Source organism: Amblyomma mixtum, chromosome 1 (genome assembly GCF_055824585.1).
Source record: "Amblyomma mixtum isolate Tamu chromosome 1, ASM5582458v1, whole genome shotgun sequence".
Classification (NCBI taxonomy): domain Eukaryota; kingdom Metazoa; phylum Arthropoda; class Arachnida; order Ixodida; family Ixodidae; genus Amblyomma; species Amblyomma mixtum.
The window spans coordinates 189,340,912-189,352,065 of NC_143012.1; positions in this window are offsets into that span (position 1 = coordinate 189,340,912).

The following is an 11,154-nucleotide window of genomic DNA, read 5'->3' on the forward strand; positions in this document are numbered from 1 at the left end:
TGGTCGGACAGCCATAACTATAAACGGGAGCTTTCCAACGTGCCTTCGAAACGTGGAAAAGGAACATGTAAAGTTGGAAAGCTTATGCGACAAGTTGTGAATAAGCCAGGACCAAGCCGGCAACGCATCGCTCCAGGTTCATCGAAAAACGATGGAGTAATTTTGATTCCAGTAGAACGTTTACCACATACTTCGATACTGCATAGGCAGGATAGAGAAACGTAAGTAGAGTTGTGCCCCATTAAGGATCCTGAGACGGTATTGCGGCTGTAGATATGTTGACGAAAGCATCAACTATAGCCGCCCGTCTATTTCACTAGAAACGTAATTCCGGGAACATTGATATTAAGAATAAATAAAGAACTACTGCTCGCTCAAGAAGCTGTGGGGCGAGATGGTTTTGCTCTCGAATTTACCAGTTTGAAAGGTAAACAAGAAAAATAAGAGATCTATGGTGCTCCTGCCAACATATGCACCTACGATCTGACTCCAGATATTGTTTTATTTCTGCAGAAGTAAGCAGGAGTTTAAGATAAACTGTGTTAATGCTTCACAAGGAGAGTTAAATTCGTGTTTAACCTTTTTTTTTATTTACATGATGAAGTAAGGAGAGGTTGGTGCCGGATAGCGTATCCGGGTACTCCTTTTCACTAGTTGGTAGAGATCACTTGGTGGGACGATATACAGAAAAACAAAACACAAATAGTACACAGCGTACAAAACAAATACAAGCGTCAGGAGAAGTAATAGTAACGAGCAAACAAAAACGCTGTGTATGTTAACCGAACAGTAGACAATACAATATACATAAAGGATATGAGCAAGAAGAGTAGAGCAAAAACAAAACTTAATTGCAGAAACACAGCAAAAGCAAATTACAAAGATATTGAAGCGGGTTTATGGTTTTAGGGGGTTTAACGTCCCAAAGCCATTCAGGCTATGAAGGACGCCATAGTGAAGGGCTCCAGAAATTTCGACCACCTGGGGTTGTTTAACGTTCACTGCACAGTACATGGGCCTCTATAATTTCGCCCTCATCAAAATTCGACCGTCGCAGCCGGGTCGAACCCGCGTCTGAAGACTCACTCTAAGAGAGGTAACAGCTCCATAATTGAGTAATGCAGTTCTACTAAACTAGCATTTTCGAAGGATGCCTCTGTCCGCAAGGAATGATATCAACGCCAGAAGCGCTCGCTTTTCCAGTGCACACTTCAACCACGGGCGTAATAGCTTTTATAGACTTAAGGGTCTTTTGTCAAGAGCGCTCAAGTCTCTCCTCAAATGTTTCACGTTGTTACTGCGGGTTTTTTGTATGGTCGGTATCCAAAAAATTTGGGGAACACATAAGCTCCACCTTGAAAGCTCTGAGGCGATAGCGTTAATCGGTGCTGTCAACGACTCCAGGCAATTTTTTTTTAACATTTTACCTAATCAAGTCCTCAATTAATGCTACAACGTCACATGACACAGCAATGTCACGTCACACAAGCATAGGTAGTTCGCGTACACCAACCCCTCACCGACATGCACTTTGCTAATCGTTTAATCACTATTCTCTTATTAGTCCCTTCCTAATCACATATATACTCACTACCATACAGTCACAAACAGCCCCATTATGTTAAAAAAAGCACACGACATGCATATACAACCCCGCCTTAGCAAGGCTGTACGAACGTACTAGCGTGTCCTAGGGATTAGCTTGTCTGACTCGCAATCCAATAGCACGGGGTTTCATTCCGCATTATTTATCAAAATTTTCAGATGAGCGCAATTCATTTACTCGCATACATGTCATACTGACGTTTTACTCCCGTTGCGACCTGGTAATCATGATTTATGAAATGTTTTGATCACTTTATAATTCCGCCACTGCATGCGCGACTTCAGGGCCTTTCTAGCAATCTGGAGTTTCGTGACACGACCTCGCCGAATGCCGCTGACGGGACGCCGAATTTTCCGCAGAACGAGCACTTTCGCTTCGTAAGACGCACTTCCCTCCACAGCATAAATAAACGGCACGGCCGGACTGAATGCAGCGGCGCGCGCTCTCTCTTTCCTGTCTGCGCAAGGGGGGCGGGGGAGGTGTAGTTGCCGCCAGGGGCTGCTGCTGCTCGGACGCCGCGCAGCTGCCGTGCCCCTCCAGGGCCGTCCTAGCCCCTCCAGCCCCTCCGCTGGCGCCGCCGCGCTTTCGGAATGCGTGCGCGCGTATGCTGCGGCATGGAGTTTGTGAGGTTTTCGGGCCCGTTAGGATTTCCCGGAATGAGATAGCAGGCATGCAGAAATGTGTCATGATCGACTTTAGCTTTCTAGTATCGTACGGTCAACCTGCTACGAGCAGCTGGGCCGGCGAGCAGCAAAATAGTAACACAACCACTCCGCGACGCATTTTCTGGCGAGTTGAACTAATTTTTTAATCTCGGTGATGGAAAGATTTCACTTCACCGCTGTAGGGTAAAGCTACCGGCAAACGGTAACACTGTACACAAAACTAGTACTAAAGAAGTCAAGCTCTGACATTTCACTAAGGACGCCTATCAAAATGCTCGAGATACATTTCATTTACAGTACTAAAGTTATTACAGCAATACACTTCAACCAAATCTGGTAGTACATGCGAGCTTGCTTGCGAAACATCACTACTAACGATTTGAAATGCTAGACACAGCGGTACTGATTCACAGCTTTCCAAGAATGAGTGCCAATACGGCTTTTATACACTACTCTGCACTTTGCTATAGCATCTAGCACAGAAACACCAATACCTCTTGCTCACAGAACATTAGAGCCTGAAATGCTTCCTTGAAGGCTTGTGGCCATGAGTGTATAACCATCAATTTGATCAGTGACCGTTTTCGTGTACTTAGTGAACAGTACCCTTACAAACTTCTCAGCAGTCAAGCAGGCTGACCTTTTGGCATGGCTCTGGTCCACCCCTTCGGGGCACCTGAGTGTAGCTGACTTTTCAATCTGCGGCTCAATGACTGTATGCAACACCTCAAGAATATTTGGGCGGGGCAACTGCTCCACAGCCTTTTCAAAGAAGATCACAACTTTATCCAAAAGATCTAACTACTCCGGCTGTGGATAATATTGTCCACTTCGGTCTTTACTCTCCAGAAGCTTGAGAAACGGATCGCTCCAATTACTAGTAGTCACAAGCAGAGTGCAGGCATCGCATCCGAAGTCAGTGATTAGCTTAACTATATACCCTCTTACATATACGACGCCCGTGCATGTCACGGATAGTGTCGGAACAGCTTAATCATCTGTCAGGCTCTCCAGCTTTTCTAGCAGAGCTGGTGAGTGTGTTCCAGCCACTTCCTGGGCGTCAAATTCGAGCACCTTGACGTATTTTGGTCGTGCGGTTTCTTCTTTCACCATGTCATCAAGTGCTGCCGTAACGACTCTTGCGTCCAGCATATCACTGCGACCACACATTCATCTTAGCCTACCAAAAAGTGCCTATTGGGGTCGCTGTTGAATTATTTTATAAGCACATAGTTCACACCTTGCTTCAATAGGTGCCGCACTGTCTCCACTGTTGATTTCGACGCGTACAGGAAGGCTTGTGATGTCTCATTGCTGAAAGTATCTTTTCCTGAGGCCATGGAAACTTTTTGCATGTTCTCTTTGTAGCTGGAAAATTCGTCTTCAAGCCACAGCAAATATTGGCCATCTCCTTAAGAAATCGGCAACTTTTGTCCTGTTCTTTTGAGAGTTTTATCGCGAATATAAAAACATTTTTTCATGAATTTTTAAAGTGAATTGAAGAGCTTGCATCCATGAAAATGAAGACAGCATGGTCACTGAGCAAGTTTTCTTGAAGGTGCTCCAATGCTGCAATCACTTGTGGTAAAAATATGTGCACTCCATGCAATAAATTCTTTTCCAAATGCGCGGGATACACATGCGGATGCAATGTACACATGCGGATGTATACACAAACACACCGCTGACGATCCCAGCGCCGTCCGTCAGCTCATGCTCCAGAAATTGACGACGAACATTCTTGAGCGCATGGCTTGGACCAAAAAAAAAAATAATTGTCTCCTCATCGTGAGGGTGCTCTACCACCGTTGAAAAGCACCCATTACCCAACTGCTTGAACATTGTCGTGTTCTCAGAGTAAATGTAGGTTGCAATGCGGACAATAATGAACCCACATGACTCCACAGCCGATATCACCCCTTTTGTACATGCGAGCAAGTGCCTTGCATTCAGCTGTCTGGTGAAGTAGTAAGCGCACAGTATTTTATAGTTGCTTGTCACACCATGAAGTACAAAATACAAGAATCGGTTCGGTAGAGACGCCTTTGAGGTGGATGGCACGTTATAGTTTCGTCTCTCTTTGAAGCCAAGGACTGCGTCACACTTTTTGTCATAAAGATATTTAGGCTTGATAGCAGCCTCATATTATGTTAGAGACGTCATGTGCTGCTTGCTGCTGAGCATCGAAGCTTCCTGCACCAGCCCCTCTTGAACCGCAGAGCTGATCCTTGATGACGTTGGGGTTGGGCCCATGTATCGCTGGAGCATGCATTTCGGATTCGCCACTATCTTCTTGAGTGGTGTGTGGCTCTTGCTAGTACGGTAGTACTCAACCACTTTCTTTTCAGCTGTGAGATCTTGTAAGGCCGCGTACCTTGAACGGTGATACGTAACCTACGAGCGATATCGCCCGATCGTTGCGAGGTATATACTCTCGCGCTCAGTTGCATTGTTACTAGTTTTTGTGCTTACATCGAGCATCGTGCAATTTTCGGGGGCACCGTTGGCTGGGCTGTGAACATCATGCTCAGAATCTTCTGTGTCTGCTTTGGGCTAAACGGGGCGTCGCGGAGGCAGAGGTTCTAGATCTGTGGGATCTCTCCGAGCTTTCAACGCGCACGGCGCCTTATAGGAGGGGTACTCTATAAGAACAGTAGGCACAGCCCCCGAAAGCAGTTTCCTAATGCGACACCTAGATTCATAGTCACTCCCACGAAAGTGCTTGTTGCAAGCTACAGTAGATGCAGGTTTATCATTGATCACCAGGTTTTTTCTCGAACTGTTCTTCTCCACTTAGCACACTGTTCACAATCACTGGGAAATTGGCGAAAAGAACCTCCGGGACTGCTTCAGAAGCCGACGAATAGCCGCTGAGAGTACAAAAATTAATGTCACCAAGCCCGTGACGCAAAAACCGCCTACGTTCGGAATGCCGAAAAGCTCGAACTTTGCAACAAAGACGAGCGCGCTGAAGCCTCGCGTCCGGCTGCCGCTACGAGGGCAGCCTGCAATAACCGTACAGGGCAACTGTAAAAAGTGTGATCCAACCGTTCGTCGTACAGTTTTTCGGGTGGTGGCGTATGCGTACGAGGAACTGTTGCATCACAGTTTTTATAGAAAAGTCAGGGAGGGCATACATTTCAAGGTGTCTACATGGTGTCCCCGCTAAATGTAACCAAGCTTTTAAAAAAGACGAAATGCCCTAGCCCCGTGAGACCAGCTGAGGGTTGTTGCCACTTGCATGTCCTAATCTGCAGTGTTTTATTATGCAAACGTAGTTAATTAGCAGACACTAATTAGCTAACTTTTTAATTATTGCCATCAGGAAGAAAGTGTCAATTTAGGAATTGTAGATCGCATAGAAAAAAAACCGGCGGCCGTGTTATTACCCTGAAAAGAATGCCGCGAAATACAAAAAAGAACCATGAGATAGGGAAGGAGTTTCAGCGCTTCCAGACGACCGGTCAAGCAAAGACATCAGCTTATCTCTGCGACGCTTTCCCGAACGAAGTTCGGTGTTTTGCGATGGTTGCGAGATATACGCCAGCAACTCTCGCAAGTAAGGTGGAAATACAAGTCAATGGAACATAACGATGGAATTTTCCTTGGCCATGAGGGTTCTGCGAGCAACACTTGAGTCGAGCTTCATTCCACGAGGGTACCACATATCTAATCGGAATGGCAAGTTTACGCCACGGCACGTCGAAGTGCGACGCACCGTCATCACTGCAGCTTGTTTGGTGCGCCCGATAGTGATTCGGTACGGGAGTTAGTCTCTAATAAGAATCTCAACGACGGAGGAAAGCGTGGACATAACAGTTTCTCTTCATTTTTGCTTTGCACGGCGAGAAGATTGGGCTTTTTAAATGAGCAAAAGGCAAAAATGATTCGTGCCTTGGGAGCCGCTGGCGGCAATCGGAGGACGGCCTCGAAAATGTACCAATTTCTGGGCTGGGAAGGGAGGCAACTGCATCCACACTAATGAAGACCTACCATGCTACAAGACAGGTAGTCTCAAGAGAATGAGGCACAGAACTTCGGCTATATGTGAAGAAGTGAAGACGGACATCTTGGCATTCATGGCGGCGAATCATCACGCAAGCATTCGTGACACAAGCGTTGACGCAATGGTGCCCAAGTCATCTGCTTCTAGAATCATGAAGGAGGCAAAGCTTCACCCGTACCATCCTCAACTTCACCAAAAGTTATAAGTGAATCATTCCAAAGCCGTCTCGACTTCCCAACTGAATTCTTACCAAGTGTGACGATGAGCCATACTTCCTTAACGACGTGCTCTAGCCTGATAGAGCAAGCTTTTGCTCCCAAGTTTTGCTCCCAAGAATCAACCGTCAATCTCCACAACGCCCATTACTGGAGCAGAGAGAACCCGCACTGTCTGGTCTGATTGCAGCATCAGTATCAGTGGTTGTTTCATGCCTGGTGTGTAATTTTCGAAGGCAGTATTATTGGTCCTATCTTCTTCCACGACACGCTTAACGGGCAGCGCTACATAGTCGAGATCCTGAAGGGTCTAGTAGATAATTTCGGCAGGACACCGGACATGACTCCACTCGACTTCTTTTTGTGGGAATACGTGAAAGATCGGGTATATGGAACCGAGACAACCACGCCAGTCACAGTCATCATATATATATATATATATATATATATATATATATATATATATATACAGTCTAGGCCGTTTATAACGAAGCCACTTATAGCGAAATAGCGGTTATAACGAAGGGATTTCAATTTCCCATTCCCATTTTTGCATCTTCAATACATTTTGGGTCCGGTTTTAACGAAGTAAATAAGAGCGCGTCAGCGGATATAACGAAGAGATTTAATACCAACCGAAAATTAATCTGCCAATCAACACATTTTTGCGTCCTTGAGGCGATTTTGTCCGCGAAAATAAGAGCAAAATTCGGCTGACGGCGTCCTTTCGTGGCGTCGTCTGCTCTCCTGTGGAGCGAAAGGTTGCTTCACTGCATCGCATGGCACGCCGGTCTCGTGTTGCGCCGTCCTTGAACGGCGTCACGGCGTAGAGCGGTAGAGCACGCCGCGCAGGGGAAAAATGTAAAAAGGAAGAGACGATTTTTTTTTTTCGATGACGTCGCAGAGAGCGGCCGTCTTGGCCAATCTCGGTTCTCTATTTCTCCCAGGCAGTCGGCGCCACGGCTGGACTGCAGTCTGCAGGAGGTGTGGCAGCGCGCCCTTTGTTTTATGTCGGTGCCGCGGCGGGCAAGGCAGGGAGAAAGCGCGGCAGCATTGTGCATGTTGGAAGCGTGGCTCATTTTTATCGTTATCGCGGAGTTCGACCAGATCTTTGGTTCGCAGTTGGATGGTGTGGAAGCCGCAATCCTGAAGTCCGCACTCGCGAAACGTGTTCAGGGGACCCTGGTCGACTTCTTTCAGCGGCAATAAATCGGTATGCCGATGTTTGCATTTTTTTTCGTAGTCCACATATAACGAAATAGCGGATATAGCGAAGTGATTTCCGATTCCCGCCGACTTCGTTATAACCGGGCTAGACTGTATATATATATATATATATATATATATATATATATATATATATATATATATATATATATATATATATATATATATATATATATATATATATATATATATATAAACAAGGGAAGGAGGATGAGGGGCTCGTTGTAAATATGAGAGAAGCCAACAGCCACAAAAGCCAAGGAGCACAGGGGATTTTTTTTTAATTAATTTATTTTTTGTGGTGTTGATCAAGTAAGAATATTACAGTCGCTTAAAGCTAATTCATTAGAAAAGCAGAAGAAAAAACAACCACATGCCGCCGCTGGGATCCGAACCCACGACCTCCGAATTACGCGTCCGGTGATCTACCTCTGAGCTACGGCGACGGCTGTCAAACCTTCTGCTTTCGGGGGTATTTATGTTTACAAATAACCTAACCTTGAGAGTGTTCATCAGCGCCACCCACGTTCGTAAGCGGCGGACGTGGAACGTCCTGAGTTAACGCTGGTGTGACGTAGAACACCATCTAACGGCGAGGGTGGAAGCTGTGTGAGAACCCTCTTATGCTTCCTATGACATCAAGGCTGCCAGAACCGAGGCCCTCGCTAAGCAATTAAGCAAACAAGGGAACGAGGATGAGGGGCTCGTTGTAAATATGAGAGAAGCCAACAGCCAAGAAGCCAAGGAGCACAGGGGATTTTTTTTAATTAATTTATTTTTTGTGGTGTTGATCAAGTAAGAATATTACAGTCGCTTAAAGCTAATTGATTAGAAAAGCAGAAGAAAAAACAACCACATGCTGCCGGTGGGATCCAAACCCACGAGCTCCGAATTACGCGTCCGGTGCTCTAACTCTGAGCTACGGCGACGGCTGTCAAACCTTGTGCTTTCGGGGGTATTTATGTTTACAAATAACCTAACCTCGAGAGTGTTCATCAGCGCCACCCAAGTTCGTAAGCGGCGGACGTGGAACGTCCTCGGTTCTGGCAGCCTCGGTTCTGGCAGCCTTGATGTCATAGGAAGCATAAGAGGGTTCTCACACAGCTTCCACCCTCGCCGTTAGATGGCGTTATACGTCACACCAGCGGTAACTCAGGACGTTCCACGTCCGCCGCTTACGAACGTGGGTGGCGCTGATGAACACTCTCAAGGTTAGGTTATGTGTAAACATAAATACCCCCGAAATCAGAAGGTTTGACAGCCGTCGCCGTAGCTCAGAGGTAGAGCACTGGACGCGTAATTCGGAGGTCGTTGGTTCGGATGCCACCGGCGGCACGTGGTTGTTTTTTTTTCTGCTTTTCTAACGAATTAGCTTTAAGCGACTGTAATATTCTTACTTGATCAACACCACAAGAAAATAAATTAATTTAAAAAAAAATCCCCTGTGCTCCTTGGATTCTGTGGCTGTTGGCTTCTCTCATATTTACAACGGGCCCCTCATCCTCCTTCCCTTGTTTGCTTAATTGCTTAGCGAGGGCCTCGGTTCTGCCAGCCTTGATGTCATAGGAAGCATAAGAGGGTTCTCACACAGCTTCCACCCTCGCCGTTAGATGGCGTTCTACGTCACACCAGCGGTAACTCAGGACGTTCCACGTCCGCCGCTTACGAACGTGGGTGGCGCTGATGAACACTCTCATGGTTAGGTTATTTGTAAACATAAATACCCTCGAAAGCAGAAGGTCTGACAGCCGTCGCCGTAGCTCAAAGGTAGAGCACCGGACGCGTAATTCGGAGGTCGTGGTTTCGGATCCCACCGGCGGCATGTGGTTGTTTTTTCTTCTGCTTTTCTAATCAATTAGCTTTAAGCGACTGTAATATTCTTACTTGATCAACACCACAAAAAAATAAATAAATTAAAAAAAATCCCCTGTGTCCTTGGCTTCTGTGGCTGTTGGCTTCTCTCATATATATATATATATATATATATATATTGTGGGTTTCTAAGTGGACACAGGCCACCACCCACCGCGGGTTCGAGCTTCGCGCGAGCCAAGGGCCCCGATCAGCCGTCACCACACACACACTGGGACACCGATGCAGTGCACTCAGCCTCCGCTGGGAGGAGAGCGATTCGCCGCAAAGAAATAGGCCTCCAAGTTCACAAAGGAGACGTTTATTCACATCGTCCTCCAGCTGATACACACACACTCAATAGTCACCCCGTCCCGGGGGCGCGCGAGGAGCAAGGCTCCGCTGCGCGCACGAAGCGACTCGAGTAATGCGCACCGCTAGCACGCCGCTGCAGGAGAATGTCCCCGCGGCAGTGCTGTGATATCTCTCTCGTGTCGACCGTTGGGCCGGTTGCGAGAGAGAGTGGGCAATCAACGCAAGGTACGCCTGTCTGAGGTCGCTGGACCCCGCTGGACAGGCTCGAGCCGCTGCAGGTCAGAGGACACGTGCGGGCGAGCTCGAGTAAGCACTGGTCCGAGCGGCAAAGGCCGGCAGGGACAAACAGTAACGTACGCACCTTTCGCTGTCTCGGAGGGATCTCTCTCTCTCTGGGCCCCGCTCGGACGGTCGCGCGGCGCGCGGCCGCCCAAAGCGGGTCCCGGAATTCCCGCCAAAAGGCGCCAATGGCAAAGGCCATTGGGGAGCCGGGGCGGAGCTGAGGCCAAATGACAGTGATTAGTCACCTAGCCGCCTCTCCACCGCCTGAGGCGGGAGCAAGGGAAAGAGGAGAAACGACGCGGTAGGCCGGCACAGCCGCGCAAAGGCGACGGCGGAAAGCCAGATTCCCACATCCCCCTCTCCTTAAATGCCCTCCTACCCATCGGCAAAGCACGCGGCCAAAATAAAGAAATCAATACACAAAAAAAAATAAGCTACACTTCAGTTCCAAAATAAAGAAATGAATACACACAAAAAAAAAACTAGCTACCCTTCAGTTCCAGCCAGAACAACATAAGAAAACAAAGGGAAAACAAGGCAAACACTGGCATACGCTTCAGTAAATCAAAACAGCTTGCAGATTATATACACGGTACACAAGAAGATGTGATAACTGTACAACTATGTGACAGGTGGGTGACAGTCCCAAAGTTCGGTGGCGCGGCCCAATGGGCCTGTCGGCGACTCACCGCTCGCAGACTTCAAGTTGAACGGGTTGGGAGGGCCGACGACTGATGCGGTCTTCTTTCCGTTGATGTAGGGTGCGTTGATGACGACGGGGCCGCGGCAGGGCACTGACCTCGCGCCCTTGGACACGACATCACGTTCGGGCACAAGACAGTTAGTGCCCCCCCTTCACGCCGGCTGAAACGGGCGAGGACGTTCGGCGGCGTCCTGATGTGTAACCTTGGCCACAGCGAGGGTTCCTTCTCATCGTCGCGCTCACGCAGAAGCACAGCGGCACAACTCACAGGCGTCGCCTCGGCT